The 18822-nt window shown below is 44.7% G+C and overlaps 1 long non-coding RNA gene across 1 annotated transcript; it reads left to right on the top strand.

The window, feature by feature from the left end:
- Window positions 1-13111: 13111 nt before the first annotated feature.
- On the top strand, window positions 13112-14308 carry LOC146029494 (uncharacterized). Its single transcript, XR_014455356.1, has 2 exons — window positions 13112-13193; window positions 14131-14308. It is a non-coding gene; the product is annotated as an uncharacterized LOC146029494 (long non-coding RNA).
- Window positions 14309-18822: the final 4514 nt, after the last annotated feature.

Here is an 18822-nt window from a genome sequence, read left to right as displayed (position 1 = left end):
GACGGTGGCAGCCAGGGAGATTAAAGTCTCCCTGGCTGCCCCAGAACATATGTGGAGGGGAGGTGGGCTCCCCAGGACCCAGGCAGCACAAGCTGCCCCCCCCCCCTATAGCCAGCGGGGGACCCAGTATTCACTGCACCCGATCGTGCATATATAATGATCGGATGCAGTGAATATATGAATATCTAATGAGCGGCTCGAGAGCTCCGGCCCCCTGCTGGCTGCTCTGTGTAAAAAAAAAAAAAAAAAAATTAAAAAAATATTATTTTTTTAATTAAATATATATTCATGTGCTATAAGCACATGAATAAAAATAACATGCCCCTTCACAGAAAAAAAATCCTGATTTTTTGACACCAAAGTTAAAAAAAAAAAAAACCTTTTAGTTTAAAAGTTCACATTCCAGCTCTCCATGAAAAGATGGAGAATTGCTACACGGAGAGAGACGGCGAAAATCACTTAGAAAGACGGCGAATATTTCACATTGAATAGGGTTGCTCGCTTTTGGAGAGCAAAATGCTCCATCCAAGGCGAAAAAAGCACAAATTCGCCATAAAACAGGGTGAATTTTTCTCATTGAATACTGCCCATACACACGTGTGTGTGTGTGTGTGTCTAAAATTTTATAACTTGTAGGGATGGCATTTCTGAAAATAGGGTATCATTTTACTGAATAAACTAACGTGCCAGTCTTAAGTTGTGTTATGCCCCTTTTCAGAAGAGAAATATTGGGTCAAATTTAATAGGATGAGAGATTTGGTAAGAAATATCCAGGGTTTTTTTTTAAAGCGGCAATCATTTACACTCCAAAATCAAACTGGCTTTGAAGTGTAAGTGATTGCTGCTTTAAAAAAACTGGAAATTTCTTACCAAATCTCTCACTTTCTGAATTTCTCATCCTATTCGATTTCACCCCTTGTGTCAATTAAAGCTTTTTTGTAGGTTTCACTCTAATATGTATTTAAAAAAACGCAGACTTTTCTAACCAGGGATGTACTTATTAGCATCATCAGTTTCGTATACAACAAAGCATATTCTTTTGCTCTCTACATTTTAAAACATTATCCAGTGACCAGAACCCCCTCCCCCCCCCCCCCAAAAAAGGTACTTGTTTCCTAGAACGGCGCCTACGATTTCCATCGTATGGGCTCCTAAAAATCTCATTGCATCTCCCTGGAATATTGCGGCATGCGATGCAATTTGATTTTTAATTGTACAAGCACCCATGCCATGAGATGTAATGGGTGCTTACAATGAGATGTTAGCCCCAGTATCTACGCCATCCCGAAGCGTGGCGAGCACAGTGGTACGCATCCTCCTACCTTTTCATACCCCCACTATCCACGTCGGCGTGGAGTTGATTTTAGATAGTGTGGCGAGCGCACACGGAATATGAGCCCGAAGCGTGGCGAGCCCCGCGAGGGGACACGGAATACTTTACATGTATTACGCGTCCCCTTGCGGGGCTTGCTGCGCTCGCCACGATTCGAGCTCGGTGGCTTGCTATCTAAAATCAACTCCACGCCGACGTGGATAGTGGGGGTATGAAAAGGTCGGAGGACGCGTACCGCAGGGCTCGTGTTCGCCACGCTTTGGGATGGTGTGGATACTGGGGTTACATCTCATTGTAAGCACCCATCACATCTCATGACATGGGTGTTTGTACAATTAAAAATCGCATCCCATTTGCTGGCATGCGATGTTATGCGATATTTAATTGTACAAGCATCACATCGCACACCACTAAATAAGGTACACAATGCCATGCGATGGGCGCCATGCTAGGAAACAAGTACCAAAAAAATAGTAGTGACGGACAAGCATAGAGGGAAGAAGGCCCTGCTTACAAGCATGCATTCTATAGCAGCAATCAATCTAACAGACAGATAATGAGGTATTGTCACTCCATACAAGGAGGACTAATAGAAACAGCAATTGTACTCCTAATACCCTGTTCTCACTGCAAGGCAAATTACCGGGACTAGCATGTAGACCCGGTAATTTGCCTTTTAACACAGGATTTTTTTGCAGTGTGAACTGTCTGCATACATGGGTAAAACCCTTCTTTTGACCCGTGTTTGAGATCCGGGTACTCAGACACTGGTTGACCCATTCACACTGCAAAAAAAACCTGTTATAAGGCAAATTACCGGGTAGAACTTCTTCACCCGGGAATTTGCCTAGCAGTGAGAAGGGGGTCCGTTGTCGCCGCTCCTGGCATTTAAATGCCATGTAGTTCACACACGCAGTGTGAACACAGCATGAAAGATACAACTGCATCTGAGTAATTCATAGGAGAGCTCACCAGACATGCTTTATTATGGAACATAATTATTGTCCCCATACCCGAAGATAAATCTGTATTCTGTTATAGCCCAATGACCTATCAGAGGAGCCATGACAAAGACCAATCTGATCAGGTAAAAATGAATTATGCTGAAGACATTGATCATTTTCTGAAACCAATTGTAAGCCACAAAAGAAGCAACTTAGGACTGTCCCTGGACTAATTATACTAATTTCTATTGAGTGGAAATTCGACTACTTGTGATGTAATATTTCCTGGTCGTGGTCCCTATATAATAACCACAAAGCATGGTGTCAGCACAATAAAAATATCATATCAGCGTACACCTTAATTTCATCATCGCATAGAGTTCATGCTGAACCATAACTATTTCTACAAACCCGGAAAGAATGTATTTGGCTGAAGCCTGCATGGATCAGTCCAATCCGTGTAGGCATCTGTGTAAAATCTAACAAAAATGATAATTAAAAAAATGGTACCAGCGGGCCTCACTCTGCTGGCCGGGCCACGGTGATCATGATCACATTGGGTAGTGGCACTATCTGCACAAGTGCAGATGGGCATAGTTTCTGGCAATCAAAAATGTCCATGGGAGGGCTACTGCGCATGTCCAGTTACAACAGCTCCTCCCATGGGCCTTTGCGGAGCTCATGAGTCACAACTCATGGCTCCCCCTCCAGCGTCTTCCTAATTCGAGCAGTAAAAAGTAGAGGCTGCGTAATGTGGCCCAGCCCCTATTATCATGTAGCCTTCTTACCTGTGTTGTGGGACCACGCCCCCTTATTACACATGGCCATGCCCATTTTTGGCATGCTCTTGTATCCGCACTATTAGGAAAAAATGTCTACTAGTGCTTTAACCTCTATCCCATGCAGCGCCCACTATGTAGTACAGGAGAGACCGCTTAGCACATATAACATTTCTCTAAATGTAAAATGTATGTAATCAGGAGTGCCAGAACCGCAGGCAAGTGGATCTGCAGGTCCTGGCAGTGGTGCAGCAATAGCCCCGCTGACCCCCAGCACCTCCTTTACTTAGCACCTCCAAGCCACCACGGGGTCTCCAGGGGCTATTGTTACACCACTGATTATGCTTCCTTCTCTTTAAACTGCTCCCAGACTCCTTTTAAACAAGCCAATGAGAGACAGTCTAAGGGGGACTTAGGAAGGTGGATCCTAATGCTTGCCGAGCCCTGGGTTGTGCTGCACGGTACCTGTGTTATACAGCACTGCTTCCAATCCCGAAGACACTGGCAGCAAATAAGTTACATATATTTTCACATTTTGTAGGTAGTCAGCTTTCTGTAAGTAGAAAGCCCTTGTCAACGAGGTCTCTAATCATGAACTGAGTCTGAATATCTTAGCAGAAATGATCTTTCTATGCAAAAGTTGGTACAACAGCGCTCAGGGTGACAATATGTGAAAAATAAATGAACAATACTTATGCTCATATAGGTACTGGATTGACTGGTTACACAGGATATAGTACCAAGTAGTAACGTTATCTGGTTCTCCCCTAGTGATGAGACAGGGGAGACACAATAACAAAAAATAGTGCAGATCAATTGGATAAAAGATATTTAATACAATAATTGCACTTACAATAAAGTGACTTTGGTAAAAGCACAAGACAAGTGATCCTTTGGGGCAAGACAGCAGACAGATGGATAAGAGTCCTCAGGTCCTGGGTTCCCTGCTTCCGGAAACAGACAGCCACAGTCCTTTGGGTCCACAGCGCAAAGCCCTTCACGATCCACTTGGTCCAGAATAAAACAAAGTAGCACGCTAGACGCGTTTCGGAACAATGTCCTTCATCAGCAGCGTGCTGAATTAATGTCCAAGTCCCAGTATATATACCTATATACAGCTGTACACAATCACCGCTAATCGGCGTGTGATTTCCGACTTCCGGGTGAAAACAATATGGCGATGTGTTCCATATACCGGATATGCGTTCCAGATGAACGGAAGTGCGTCACCGCTATTGACGCGAGCAGACGGAACCTCCTGTAATAGCATCCCCTGCTGCCAGCTCCTTGGGAACAAGGTTCCCAGCAACATAGGGTGAAAAGAAGGCTTCAATGGAAGGTATTAACCTTCACAACATAACGCGAATACCGGAAGTATCTGCGTGTCATTCATTTCACAGGGCGCTGTATGCGTTCCAAAAAATGAAAGGATGCCAAAAATATCAGGTATATTCAGACGGAAGTCGGATATCATTTACAGCAGGAAAAATGTGGTTAAAACAAGATGTCTTCAATAAAATCTGTAGAAGAAATAAAAAACAATTAAAATATGCACTAATCCACAGTAATGCCACCACCAACATAGAGGAAAAAAAGGGGGAATAAAGTGCAATGTTAAGAAAGAAAGGGCTTCAACTCGAACTCAGTGTTTAACCCTTTTGGGACTTGTGTCCCAAGGCGATGTATCCATCGCATCTCCGTTCTGGAGAGGCGCTTTGCGAGGTCATTTGAGCGAACTTTGGGTAGAACTATTTGGATGCCACAAAACTGTTTAATATAACATTCATTTGCATTGTGCTTAATTCTAAAGTGCTCTGACACAGTATGGTTTACATATTTTTTGCGAATATTGTAAATGTGTTCTGATGTCCTGGTTTTGAGCTGTCTAGATGTCTTGCCAATATAGGCAAGACCGCAGCTACATTCCAGGGCATAGATCACATTACGGGAATGGCATGTACTGTAATGAACTGTTTGATGGAAATTAATTGGCCATTAAGAGTCACCTGGTCAAATTTCCTATCTTTTGACTTGACTGTCCTGCACATAAGACAGGATCCACAGCGGTGAAAGCCTTTAGTTCGAATAGTTTGGCGCAGTTCACCATCTGTAGAGCTATGCACAAGGTGATCCTTAAGAGATGGAGCTTTTTTATATATAAACTGGGGTTTGGAGGGAAGCTCTAATCCAATAATAGGGTCACCTTGTAGCAGATGCCAGTTTTTACGAAAAATCTTTTCAACGTCTTTGTGTACATTACTATATTTACTGATGAAGGCCCATTTAAACCTTTCATCATTACCTTGTTTAGGTTTAACCTCCAAAAGGGTCGATCTTTCCACAGTCTCAATTCTTTCTTTTGCTTTATTTAGAAGACTGTCGGAATAACCCTTCACACTAAGACGTTCAGATAGTTCATCTATTTGTTCATCACATATAGACGGATCCGTACAATTACGTTTGATACGAGAAAATTGACCAAAAGGGATGGCATCAAGCCAATTTTTGTGATGTTGGCTCGTTGTCAAGATAAAACTATTAGAGTCGGTATCCTTCCTGAAAGTTTTAGTTTTCAACAAATTGTTATCTATATACAATTTAAGATCCAGGAAGGATACACTATCTTGGCTGCAATCAAACGTTAATTTAATTTTACGGTCATTTTCATTGAGCTTATTGCAAAAGGCATCCAAGTCATGTTTTTCACCTGACCACACAAAGAGAATGTCGTCTATGAATCGACTCCAGGACACCAGACCCGCCCCCAGCTCGCCATCAGGCCACACTATTTGTTCTTCCCAGTGTGCCATGAATAAATTCGCGTAGCTGGGAGCGAATCTGGTGCCCACGAACCGTTATACCCCGCTTAATCAAGTAGAAACCCCAAAATCTTTTTTAGAACAGGCACAGAGAAATCGGAGGATAAGATAAATTTTAAAAAAATAAGACGAGGAAAGAGAGCTGGACATAAAAATTCCAGTTTCTTTAAGAAAAATTCCAACAAAAACAAAAAAAGAAAAAATACTTTAGACACAGTTACCAATGATAAAAATGCAATGGAAACAAAAATCTTTAATTTGTCAGATCGCACTTTAACTAGTGCCGAACTTAGTGTCTTAAGTAAGGGACTAAAATTTGCCCCCTCTTTTATTCCCACGTCTTTTGATTTATTTTTAGATGTGCAAAAGTATATACGCAAACTAGCGATAAAACGCTTCTTTGCGCAAAAAGAGAAAGATAATGCACCTATTGAGGATACTAATCAAAATCCCCCGCAATCTAAATTCAAAGCTGCCTCCACCTTTTACCCCACCCACTGCAGAGGTTCTTTTCTGGATTGCTTCAACACGATTGTGGCCCTTATTCTGATTGACGCGGACTTTACCGCATACTTTCGGATCGCGTCTTTACGGCGTCTGCGCATGCGTGGAGAACGCAACGCGCATGTGCCACGCCTTGACTCGGTACCAGTTCGGCCAGATCCCGTCCAGAACTGTTCACCGCTATCATTCGGGAAATAGGGGCGTATTATGGGCGTCATGCGGAATGACACATGGGCGTAGTTTCAAAGTGGGCAAAACGGGGCGGAAACATGGGCGGACACGGGGGAGTACACTTATGTTGGGGGGCGTACATTCGGAAACCACTCCGAATGCACGCGATCAAAAAGGGCAGAAATGTGCGGTGTCCACAAGTGTACTATTGCTTTGCGGACACCACTCGTTCATGCGGTAGGCGAACGTACGCCTAATGACTACAACCATTAACACCTGAACCCAATAGAATCTACTCCTTTACTCATTACTCACTAATAGGCCGCTTGTCAGTGCTTTAATTGAAACCATTGCTGCTTCAAGGAAACCTTACTAGTCCCCCACATATGCTGTACTTGTCAGACACTTTCAAACTGCTAACAATGGACATGACAGAATATTAATACTATCAATACACATGTGTATTTGACATGTACTCATGAAACCACACATTTTGGGTAAAGTAAACACATTTATTTATATTCATGTCACAGTCAATGCCAGTGTGATGCAATGACCATAAAATAATACATACAAACAATAAACAACATGGCAGGAATGCAGCAAAATAAATAATAATACAAAACAAATATAATTGCACACAGATGGACTCCAGCACCTCCTATGTGCCACTGCACATGCAGCCAGTGGGAAATGAGGAGGCTGCTGGCCCTTCTACAGCAGGGCAAGCTGCACCTGACCATTCAACAGCAGGGCACCCTACACCTGGCCCTTCTGCAGCAGGCCAACCTGCAGCTGGCTCATATGCACCATCAGCAGAATCATTTGGAACACAACCGGGGACTTCACAAGATAGTACCATGGCCATCACTTCAAGTACAGCTGACAGTAATGGCAGGCAAAAGAGGGCAACAGGGGAACCACAAAGGACATATGAAGCAAGGGCTCATCTGGTTACCCTCAGCACGTGATTGGACACAAGAAGCTGACACACACAGCACAATGGAAGATTTGGGAACACATAACGGCGGAGATTAATGCAGCCACAAGTTCATTTCCGACCACGTTTGGCCTTGGTAGGCTCCTTGGCCTGTGCAGCAGCTCTTCGGGGACGGCCAGATGCTGGGGCAGGTGGAGCAGATGATGTGGAGGGGTTGGCTGGTCTACCCCTCCTGCCAGCAGGGAGTGTTGCCGGTGGTAATGCACCAGAAACGGATGCCATTAGGACCCTGTTGCTGGTAACCAGCTCCACCATAAGCTCATTATGGTGGAGGAGGAGATCATTTTGGCGGGTGGCTTGCTCGGCCAGCACCTGAGCACTTGCAGCCATGGCCTGCATGCTCGCAGCCATGGACTGCTGGGTGCTGACCAAGCTCGCCAGGATCTCCTCGGTCCTACGCACCCGTTCTGATGCCAAGTCTCCCTGCTGGTTGATGTCCCCAAGCACCTGGGCCAAGGCGGCCAAATCGGCTTGGGCCGATGCCTGCTGCTGCACAGGCCTACCTCTGGGGCCAGGTGGCACGGACTCCTCCACCTCCTGAACAGAGTCGTCACCAAGCGGTGGGGTGTCTGTGGGAAAAGATAAACACAATTAGGAGACATTCTACGATAATTACTTGCACAAGTTTATGGCATGACCAATATTTACCTTCCAGAAAAGACGCAAACACTTCAGCTGGGGCCTCGCTATCCATCGTGCTCACCCCCCTGATCTCCTCAACTGATATACAGCTCTCGGCCATCACCTCCAGGGGGGTGAGCTCTAGCCCTGATGGCATGGGGCCGGCCCCAGATGTCTGGCTGTGTTCCCACCGCTTGGTCATCTTCCTCTTCAGGTTGGTTTTGAAGTCCTGCCACCTGCAATGTAAGTTGACATATTAATACATGTCACTCCCAATGTTAGCTGTTGCAGCCATTGCTCTGTGCTACATATTACAACATGTGATTAATGTCCCATATATAATATTACATGCAACTATGATATCAACCGTTACAATACACATTCACAATCACCCTACTCTAACTCTCAACGAAATAACATGGCAATAATGTATGTGTATCGTAACAACCTCACGGCCCATTTGCTAAATGCATCTAAGCATCAATTCAATCATTACTTGGCTATTACTGGCCACATGTATCACAAAACAACTTGCCTCTTCTTCACATGGTCCGTCTCACGAACTTGTGGCGCTACTTCATTAATCTCTGCCGTTATCTGTTCCCAAATCTTCCATCTGCGTGTGTGTGTCAGCTTCTCGGATGGACACTCTATCCAATCACGTGCTCGGGGAACCAGGATGGCCAGCTCCTGTGCTTCATATGCCTTATTTTTTTTGGGTGGTTCCGCTGTTGCACTGGCTCGCCCCTTGCCACGTCCCTGGCCACGCCCCCTGGCACCAGTCGCTGCACTTGAAGTGCTGGCCATGGTACTACCTTGTGAAGTCCCCTGTTGTGTTCCAAACAATTCTGCTGATGGTGGATATGAGCCAGCTGCAGGTTGGCCTGCTGCAGAAGGGCCAGGTGTAGGTTGCCCTGCTGTAGAATGGTCAGGTGCAGGTTCCCCTGCTGTAGAAGGGGCAGCAGCCTCCTCATTACCCACTGCCCGCATGTGCAGTGGCACATAGGTGGTGCTGGAGTCCATCTGGTCAAATAGTTGCTGCAGCACTGGGTCCACCTCTGGTTGGGATCCAGACATGTTAGCAACAACATTGTCACCTTCTAATACACCTTTATATACTGTTTGTGTAATCTGTTTGGCGGACATCAGCGGCAGCTGCGTTCCGTGCGTGAGCGTACGTCGCTGTTTTTTCGCGCCGCATACGGTGGCGGAAATTCCATTGTGTAAAACCTGGCGAAAGTTCTACATGAAATACTGGTCACCAATGCTAACATTGCATAGAATCTTCTGATACACCTGTGACTATTGCACAATACACATGCTATTTGCTAGCATGACATGACATTTCATTCATGACTACTGTGGTATTGTGGCGTTTTAGTGCAAGCTAAAAGTAGCCCAATCCCTTAGAGAATCCAGCCCACAAGTCATGCAATACTCATCTCTACTGTTATAGACCACACATGTGAGAGCCCTATAAATAGTGACTTCCTGCTAGAATCATTTGTCTCCAGATCTGGACTTGTCAGGGTCTAAGGTAAGCTCTTCCATGCTCCTTGTAGATATGATATCCATTAACAATGTAAGTGTATGAATGTATGCACCATTGCCTCACTGACTACAGATTGTTGGGCCAGCAAAGTGGTGTATCATTATTGCAACATGTCACATGTTCACTATTTCACTCACAGGTCTTCAACCTGTGTGGGTTCATCTATTGCAGGACAACATGTCCCAGCAATAGATGAAATGTGTCATAGTACATGATGTCGGCAAAAAATGCTGACACCTTTATCTGTGTGTTTTGGACGGTGTGTATTGAGTTCATATTATTGTGTCATCATTAGAGAGTCAAATGGATCTGCGGGATTTCACGGGGCGGCCATCTATTGTACGTATTGAAGGCTACAAATCTATTTGTAGTGGGATATGGCCATTATGTGCATAGGTGCATCAGTATTTATGTTCATTTCTTTATAGGTTGCTGAAGCTATTATGCGCTACATGGAGAGGAGGCTAAGGGCACTTGCGGCTCTCCCCACTCGTCGGCCAAGGAGGCCAGGACATGCTAGAATCTATCGCACACGGGTGACTCTGTTTGCTATGCCCGATGATGAGGTACTTACTAGGTACCGGTTACCGCCACATGTAATTCTGGATCTGCTCACCTTAATTCAGAGCGATCTGGAACCTCTACACGGGATCACGACAGCAATTCCGCCTCACACACAGCTGCTGGCGGTGTTGCATTTCTGCGCCTCAGGATCATTCCAACAAGTAGTGGCAGTACTTGCTGGAATATCTCAGCCGGCCTTCTGCCGAATCCTGAGGCGTGTGACGTCGGCCATGTTCAGGCGCAAGGGGCACTTCATGGCCATGACATTTGCCACCGAGACCCTGCGCAGAAGCCAGCAGGCCTTCCATCAAATTGCTGGCTTCCCTAATGTGATAGGGGCTGTGGATGGCACCCATGTACCATTTGTGCCTCCATCGCGAAGTGAGAAGATATATAGGAACCGCAAATTGTTCCACTCACTGAACGTGATGGTGGTATGTGGCCCATCCATGGAGATTCTCGCCTTCAACTCGAAGTTTCCCGGAAGTGCCCATGACTCTCATGTCATCCGACAAACCGGGATATGGCAAAGACTCCAAGAGCTGGAAGGCCGTGATGCGTGGGTTCTGGGTGACTCCGGTTACCCATGTACGCCCTGGCTACTTACGCCGTACAGCTACCCAGCACCGGGCCCACAGGAGGCATTCAATCGGGCGCATGTTGCCACCAGGCAAGTGGTGGAGCGCTCAATTGGCCTTTTAAAAGGTCGATTTAGAGTGCTCCACCGCACTGGTGGTGACTTACAATATGCGCCTGAAATGGTGTCGAGGATCGTGGGCCTGTGTATATTTTTCCACAACATTGCTGTGCGGCGTGAGATACCCTTTGATGAGTGGGAGGTACCATCTGAGCCGCAAGATCCGCCCATGCGCCCATCCCGCGCCCCTGAATGCCGGAGGGGATACCAGCTGCGGGACTCTGTGGCGCAAAGATACTTCAGGTACATGTTATCGAGTTGACAGAACACACCAATTATTGTAAAAATCACCCCTTCAAATAAGTACAGTGTGTTAGTTGTCAGTGTTACAACACGAAAATTAGCCAGCCTGCCCTCCTAATGGCAAAGAAATAGGAGATATTTATCATATGTGCTTAGTTTTGGGGGAAGTTAAATATAGGTGCTAATTATTATACCTTGTTCAAGGGATCTTATGTGTTTGTTATATCTTCATTATTGTAGTTGATACTATCCCTGATGACTGGTGAGTACATTGATTTATTCTGTAATGTGTTTGGGATTTTTTCATGTGTTGATGTCTGATTTGTTTGCAGATATATATATATATATATATATATATATATATATATATATATATATATGCTATTAGAATTTATTCACATGTTTCAACATTTCAAGGAGCAGGCAGCCAGGCAGGCAGGCAGGCAGGCAGCCAGGCAGGCAGGCAGGCAGGCAGGCAGGGCTGGTGTATAATGCTGGTCTCAGGATACCTGCAAGTGTGTGTATGTGTCTTTTACACATAAATGTACGCATACACATAGATGCATAGAGTAAATAATGCTAAGTACAGCTAGGCGTTGCTAAGCTATAGCACGCGTTGCTTGGCGGAGCGAGGCGTCATTGGATTTGCTAAGTGCATACACACTGTGTTTTATATATATCAGATTTGTTCATTGCCATACATCAACACTACTGTTTTGAAGGCATGCGAATTTGTCACCATTTGTGTTGGCGCAGACACGCTGTTCATGTAAAGATGAACAATAAAGTTATTAACACAAATAACTGTGATCAACCAATGCCACCACCTGATTGGTTGATAGATGCCATTGTCAACATGGCGGAGACACGAAGGGCAGAACCCTTCACACATGCGGAGCTGAGGGTTCTTGTCTCCGTCATGGAGACAAGGCTGGGCCGTGCGGGGCCGTTTATCACAAACCGCCATAAGCGGAGGGCCTATGCTGCGGCAGGGCGCCGAATTTACGCCCGCACTCGGGTGCGGAGGTCCCTCGGGCAGCTTGAGAGGCGGTGGTCGGACCTCCGCAGGCGCCAGCCCCAGCTGCTCCAGCAACTCAGGAGCGAAATTGCTGATTGTGAGTATTTTAGCTATGAAATTTCGCACTTACAACATAGCATATATAAACAATAAAATGTGTCTCATGATAACTGGGTGTCCATGGGTTTAAAAGTCCATAGACTGTTATGTGTGCTTCTTCCTGGTTAACATGCAGTCATGTGGCTTTTATATGTAATGCCATAGCATTGAGGATTCTGATGCATACAATGTGCCAGATCTAATATGTGTTACACATTGATAAATGCCTGGGTTGTAATGTGTGAACAAATTACTAACAATCACATAATAATTTACATGTCACAATTTGGAATCCATGAACAGTAAGGAGCTACTTTCCTGCATCGTTTGCCATCATTATCACCCTTCCATGTATGTCTTGTTATGGATTAATACATGTGCCCCAATGACCCGACATTGACCATGATTTTTTTTTCTACCACACAGCACGAGCCCAAGCCCGACAGGCCCGTGAAGAGGCGGAGGCAGCCCTGGGCCAGGAGGAGGCCCAAGACCCGGAGGAGGAGGTGGCGGCAAGGGTGGAGGAGGAGGAAGTGGAGGAGGAGGAGATGGTGGTGGAGGAGGAGGAGGTGCGTGAGGAGGTGGTGGAGGAGGATGTGGAAGCGGAGTTGGTTGCGGAGGAGGAGGTGTTGGTGGCGGAGGAGGAGGTGGAGGAGGTGGTGGTGGTGGTGGAGGAGGAGGAGGAGGAGGAGGAGGTGGAGGAGGAGGAGGTGGAGGAGGAGTTGGAGGAGGAGGTTATTGTGGCAGAGGAGCTGGCGGAGGAGGGGGCTGAGGAGGCCACGGTTGCCCCGGAGGAGTCTGATGACGAGGGGGAGGAGGCGTGCCAGGCCCCGGAGTACCATCAGATCGGTATGTTAACATAATGCATCATTAATGAAGTAGTTGTACTGGTATTTGTTATGTAGCACTGGTGATAACAAATTTTTGGCCCATACTATTCATATAGACCCCAAAGTGGGTAGCTACAGATACAGGTACGGGTTAGATGGGGTGTCCAAGGCATCCCTTTCATCCAGGACACCTCTGAATTACACAGGTTTGTGGGATGGGTTGGAGCTCCATTTTGACTGCCACATAACCGTAGTAGTTAAACAGGATCCTGGAGTAAAGGGATGAGTGGATCATTTGTGGATGAAATTCACCTGCTGCAAGTGTTGATTATGACCCATCAAATAGTGGAATCTATATTGTTGGTGAATGTTATTTCTAAACTATAGGATGTATGCTATAAATGGAGTATGGGCCGGCCTACCTTGGAATGGAGTCAGAAGTTGCCAGTGTCCCAGGAGCCTCCTCTACCTAAACACCCCCTGTAGTTCAGATTGTTTTTTTGCCCTCACAGAATTGTAGGTTGGTTTAGACAGAATTATGATTTTGAGGATGTGTACTGTGCATTCCTGACATTTGCATAACTCCCATGCCACGAACCATCACTGAACTTAGACTGAGCAGATTGTGACAAGTTCTTATTGACGGAGGCCATGACATGCTTGTCATTGGTTAGTCATGGGTGGGTTGTGACTGAGAAGAAACAATATGACTGTTATGTCTTCTGCAGAGTAAAGGGTAGAGGCCAAAAAAGACAGTATGTAGTAAATAAGTTAGCATGTATGTATATATGTATGTGTCATATCTATTTATCTATGTGTGTCTCTATCTCTCTACATAGATAGATATATATATATATACACACATGTCACCTAGCATTTGTGCAATTTATGTCGCAGTATGTGAAATGTATGCATGAATAACATGACTAATTTTTGCCCCTTTGACATGCCCACAGATGACACCACACCGGCAGATGAGGGGGTGCGTGGGGCCGTCCTGCGAGCGGAGCAACATTTAAGGCTCCTTCTAGCAGACCTGCAGGACATCCGCGATCTGCTGCTTTGATTTATTATATTTTATATTTTATTTTTTATGTTAATGTTGATTTAAAATAAATTCTTTATGCAAGTTCACAGTTGTTGGTTTTATTTGCACTTGAAACAGTATATGTGTAGATTGTTTATAATCTTTTACACAGGGTGTAATACAAACCATTGCACTTACATTGCTGTAAGGGTTAATGTGTGCAATGGATGTGTTAGGCATGCTTGTAAGGATATATTGGCATCTAATTGATTCCAATTCCAAATAAGCTGTTTTTTATGAGGATAGGTAATTGAATAAGTGGGTCATGTGATGTATTGCAGAATTGACATAATAGTGGGTTGTTTGGCGTAAATACTCCGCTTACGGGCGGTAGCACCGCTTGGCTCCCGTTCGGATGCGGTATTTCCGAGCATACTCTGTAATACTCAGTAATACCGTGCAGAATCGGAGTGTTTCTCACGCACACGCATGGTTTGTATGTCGTCCGTAAACACGCCCTGTTCTTAAAGAGTGAGTCCGTCCGAATGCGGAGGACACGTGGGCGTTTCTACGGACGATGGCCGCACGCGGCAAAACACCGTGGCGTGCGGACCGCACCGTAAGAATGCGGGAATATCCGCACCGATCAGAATAAGGGTGTGAAGAAATAGAAAAAATCACAAAAAGAAGCAAAAAAAGCAAATTGAACCTTACCAAAAAGGAATCAGAGGCTTTAAAAGATCTTAAAGAAGATAAAAATTTAATTGTAAAGCCAGCTGACAAGGGGGGGGGTGTTGTATTGATGAATAAAGAGGTTTATTTGGCAGAAATCCACAAACAATTAGATCAGGGGGATACGTATAAAAAACTAAGGGGAGACCCGACCTCTAAAATTCAAAAGGCCCTACTGTCACTAACAACTAAGGCTTTGACAGATGGCATCATTTCAAAACAAGAATTTGAATTTTTGAATATTTGTGAACCTAGTATACCATCAATATACGTTCTCCCAAAGGTCCACAAGGACCCACAAAACCCCCCCGGTCGCCCCATTATATCGGGCTGTAATAGCTTGACAAGTAATTTGTCAGCATTTGTGGATTCGTACCTACAACCCCTGGTATTAAATACTAGAGCCTACCTTAGAGACACTGGCCATGTTCTTAATAAAATAACAAATATTGAATGGTCATCCAATCAGTGGTTATGTACAGCCGATGTCGGCACTTTATATACGATTATCGACATTAATAGGGGTTTGGATGCTGTTACATACTTTTTAAATAAGGGTGATCTGTCTGATCCGCTGAAAACATTTTTGTTGGATAGTATTTCATTCATACTCTTGAATAATTATTTTCTGCATGAGGGCTCCTACTACCTTCAATGTGTGGGGACTGCAATGGGCACCAGATTCGCTCCCAGCTACGCGAATTTATTCATGGCACACTGGGAAGAACAAATAGTGTGGCCTGATGGTGAGCTGGGGGCGGGTCTGGTGTCCTGGAGTCGATTCATAGACGACATTCTCTTTGTGTGGTCAGGTGAAAAACATGACTTGGATGCCTTTTGCAATAAGCTCAATGAAAATGACCGTAAAATTAAATTAACGTTTGATTGCAGCCAAGATAGTGTATCCTTCCTGGATCTTAAATTGTATATAGATAACAATTTGTTGAAAACTAAAACTTTCAGGAAGGATACCGACTCTAATAGTTTTATCTTGACAACGAGCCAACATCACAAAAATTGGCTTGATGCCATCCCTTTTGGTCAATTTTCTCGTATCAAACGTAATTGTACGGATCCGTCTATATGTGATGAACAAATAGATGAACTATCTGAACGTCTTAGTGTGAAGGGTTATTCCGACAGTCTTCTAAATAAAGCAAAAGAAAGAATTGAGACTGTGGAAAGATCGACCCTTTTGGAGGTTAAACCTAAACAAGGTAATGATGAAAGGTTTAAATGGGCCTTCATCAGTAAATATAGTAATGTACACAAAGACGTTGAAAAGATTTTTCGTAAAAACTGGCATCTGCTACAAGGTGACCCTATTATTGGATTAGAGCTTCCCTCCAAACCCCAGTTTATATATAAAAAAGCTCCATCTCTTAAGGATCACCTTGTGCATAGCTCTACAGATGGTGAACTGCGCCAAACTATTCGAACTAAAGGCTTTCACCGCTGTGGATCCTGTCTTATGTGCAGGACAGTCAAGTCAAAAGATAGGAAATTTGACCAGGTGACTCTTAATGGCCAATTAATTTCCATCAAACAGTTCATTACATGCCATTCCCGTAATGTGATCTATGCCCTGGAATGTAGCTGCGGTCTTGCCTATATTGGCAAGACATCTAGACAGCTCAAAACCAGGACATCAGAACACATTTACAATATTCGCAAAAAATATGTAAACCATACTGTGTCAGAGCACTTTAGAATTAAGCACAATGCAAATGAATGTTATATTAAACAGTTTTGTGGCATCCAAATAGTTCTACCCAAAGTTCGCTCAAATGACCTCGCAAAGCGCCTCTCCAGAACGGAGATGCGATGGATACATCGCCTTGGGACACAAGTCCCAAAAGGGTTAAACACTGAGTTCGAGTTGAAGCCCTTTCTTTCTTAACATTGCACTTTATTCCCCCTTTTTTTCCTCTATGTTGGTGGTGGCATTACTGTGGATTAGTGCATATTTTAATTGTTTTTTATTTCTTCTACAGATTTTATTGAAGACATCTTGTTTTAACCACATTTTTCCTGCTGTAAATGATATCCGACTTCCGTCTGAATATACCTGATATTTTTGGCATCCTTTCATTTTTTGGAACGCATACAGCGCCCTGTGAAATGAATGACACGCAGATACTTCCGGTATTCGCGTTATGTTGTGAAGGTTAATACCTTCCATTGAAGCCTTCTTTTCACCCTATGTTGCTGGGAACCTTGTTCCCAAGGAGCTGGCAGCAGGGGATGCTATTACAGGAGGTTCCGTCTGCTCGCGTCAATAGCGGTGACGCACTTCCGTTCATCTGGAACGCATATCCAGTATATGGAACACATCGCCATATTGTTTTCACCCGGAAGTCGGAAATCACACGCCGATTAGCGGTGATTGTGTACAGCTGTATATAGGTATATATACTGGGACTTGGACATTAATTCAGCACGCTGCTGATGAAGGACATTGTTCCGAAACGCGTCTAGCGTGCTACTTTGTTTTATTCTGGACCAAGTGGATCGTGAAGGGCTTTGCGCTGTGGACCCAAAGGACTGTGGCTGTCTGTTTCCGGAAGCAGGGAACCCAGGACCTGAGGACTCTTATCCATCTGTCTGCTGTCTTGCCCCAAAGGATCACTTGTCTTGTGCTTTTACCAAAGTCACTTTATTGTAAGTGCAATTATTGTATTAAATATCTTTTATCCAATTGATCTGCACTATTTTTTGTTATTGTGTCTCCCCTGTCTCATCACTAGGGGAGAACCAGATAACGTTACTACTTGGTACTATATCCTGTGTAACCAGTCAATCCAGTACCTATATGAGCATAAGTATTGTTCATTTATTTTTCACATATTGTCACCCTGAGCGCTGTTGTTTCAAATTCACAATCTTTCTTTCTACATTGTCCTATTGTCAGTAGTTACAGGTGTTATTCTACTGTGTGAATTTGTTTATAGCTGCACGAGGTACTTTATTGCGCACCGTTTGGTTGATACTCTCTTGTATTCTATGCAAAAGTTGGTGCCAGGCAAGATATACATGGACTCTTCCTTTCATGTTTAATTCCTTGTACCTTCATCAAATTCATGCCTGCATGCTATTTACGGGTGTGGTATAGGGTTCCGACAGTCGGGATCCCAAATGGCTGGACTCTGACAGCATGGCGAGCGCAACAAAGCCCCTTGCGGGCTCGCTACGCTCGCCACCTATTCTATTCTCCCTCTATGGGGGTCGGGGACCCCCACGAGGGAGAATATCCGGTGGCCGTCAGGAACCCGTATGTCGGGTAAATGACTGTCGGGACCCGCTATTTACATGCTCTTTGTACTGTACCTATACCCAGGGCTATTTTTGTGCAGGCTCCAGCAGGAACTGTGGCCCTTATTCTAGTTCACTCTTTCTGACAAAATATTCCTCAGATGGACAAACCCATGTGCACTGCAGGTGTGGCAGGTGTAAAACCCCACCCAAATCTAATTATCTCTGCACAAGTAACACCTGCCTCACCTGCAGTGCACATGGGTTTGTCCATCTGAGGAATATTTTGTCAGAAAGAGTGAACTAGAATAAGGGCCACAGTTCCTGCTGGAGCCTGCACAAAAATAGCCCTGCCTATACCCTTATAGACCTTTCATGGAAATCTTTCTTTTCATATGCGGATGTCAGTTGTTTTTTTAAATCTGATCTGCTCTTGGTTCTGCTTACTATGGGGGTTACTCAGACCTGATCGCATGGCTGCAAGCCGGGCAATTCTCGATAGACTGTGTATGGATCGTAGTATGTATGCGTGAGGCCATCCTGAGATAAAATCCTGCTCATCTCTTTAATCGCTGGCCGTACGCATGTTGATTGACAGAAAGCCAGGGGTGGGTGGTAACCGGACGTTTTATTGGTG

This window comes from Crinia signifera, chromosome 1, assembly GCF_055691185.1.
Source record: "Crinia signifera chromosome 1, ASM5569118v1, whole genome shotgun sequence".
Lineage (NCBI taxonomy): Eukaryota > Metazoa > Chordata > Amphibia > Anura > Myobatrachidae > Crinia > Crinia signifera.
This window is presented reverse-complemented; position numbering and strand designations above follow the sequence as displayed.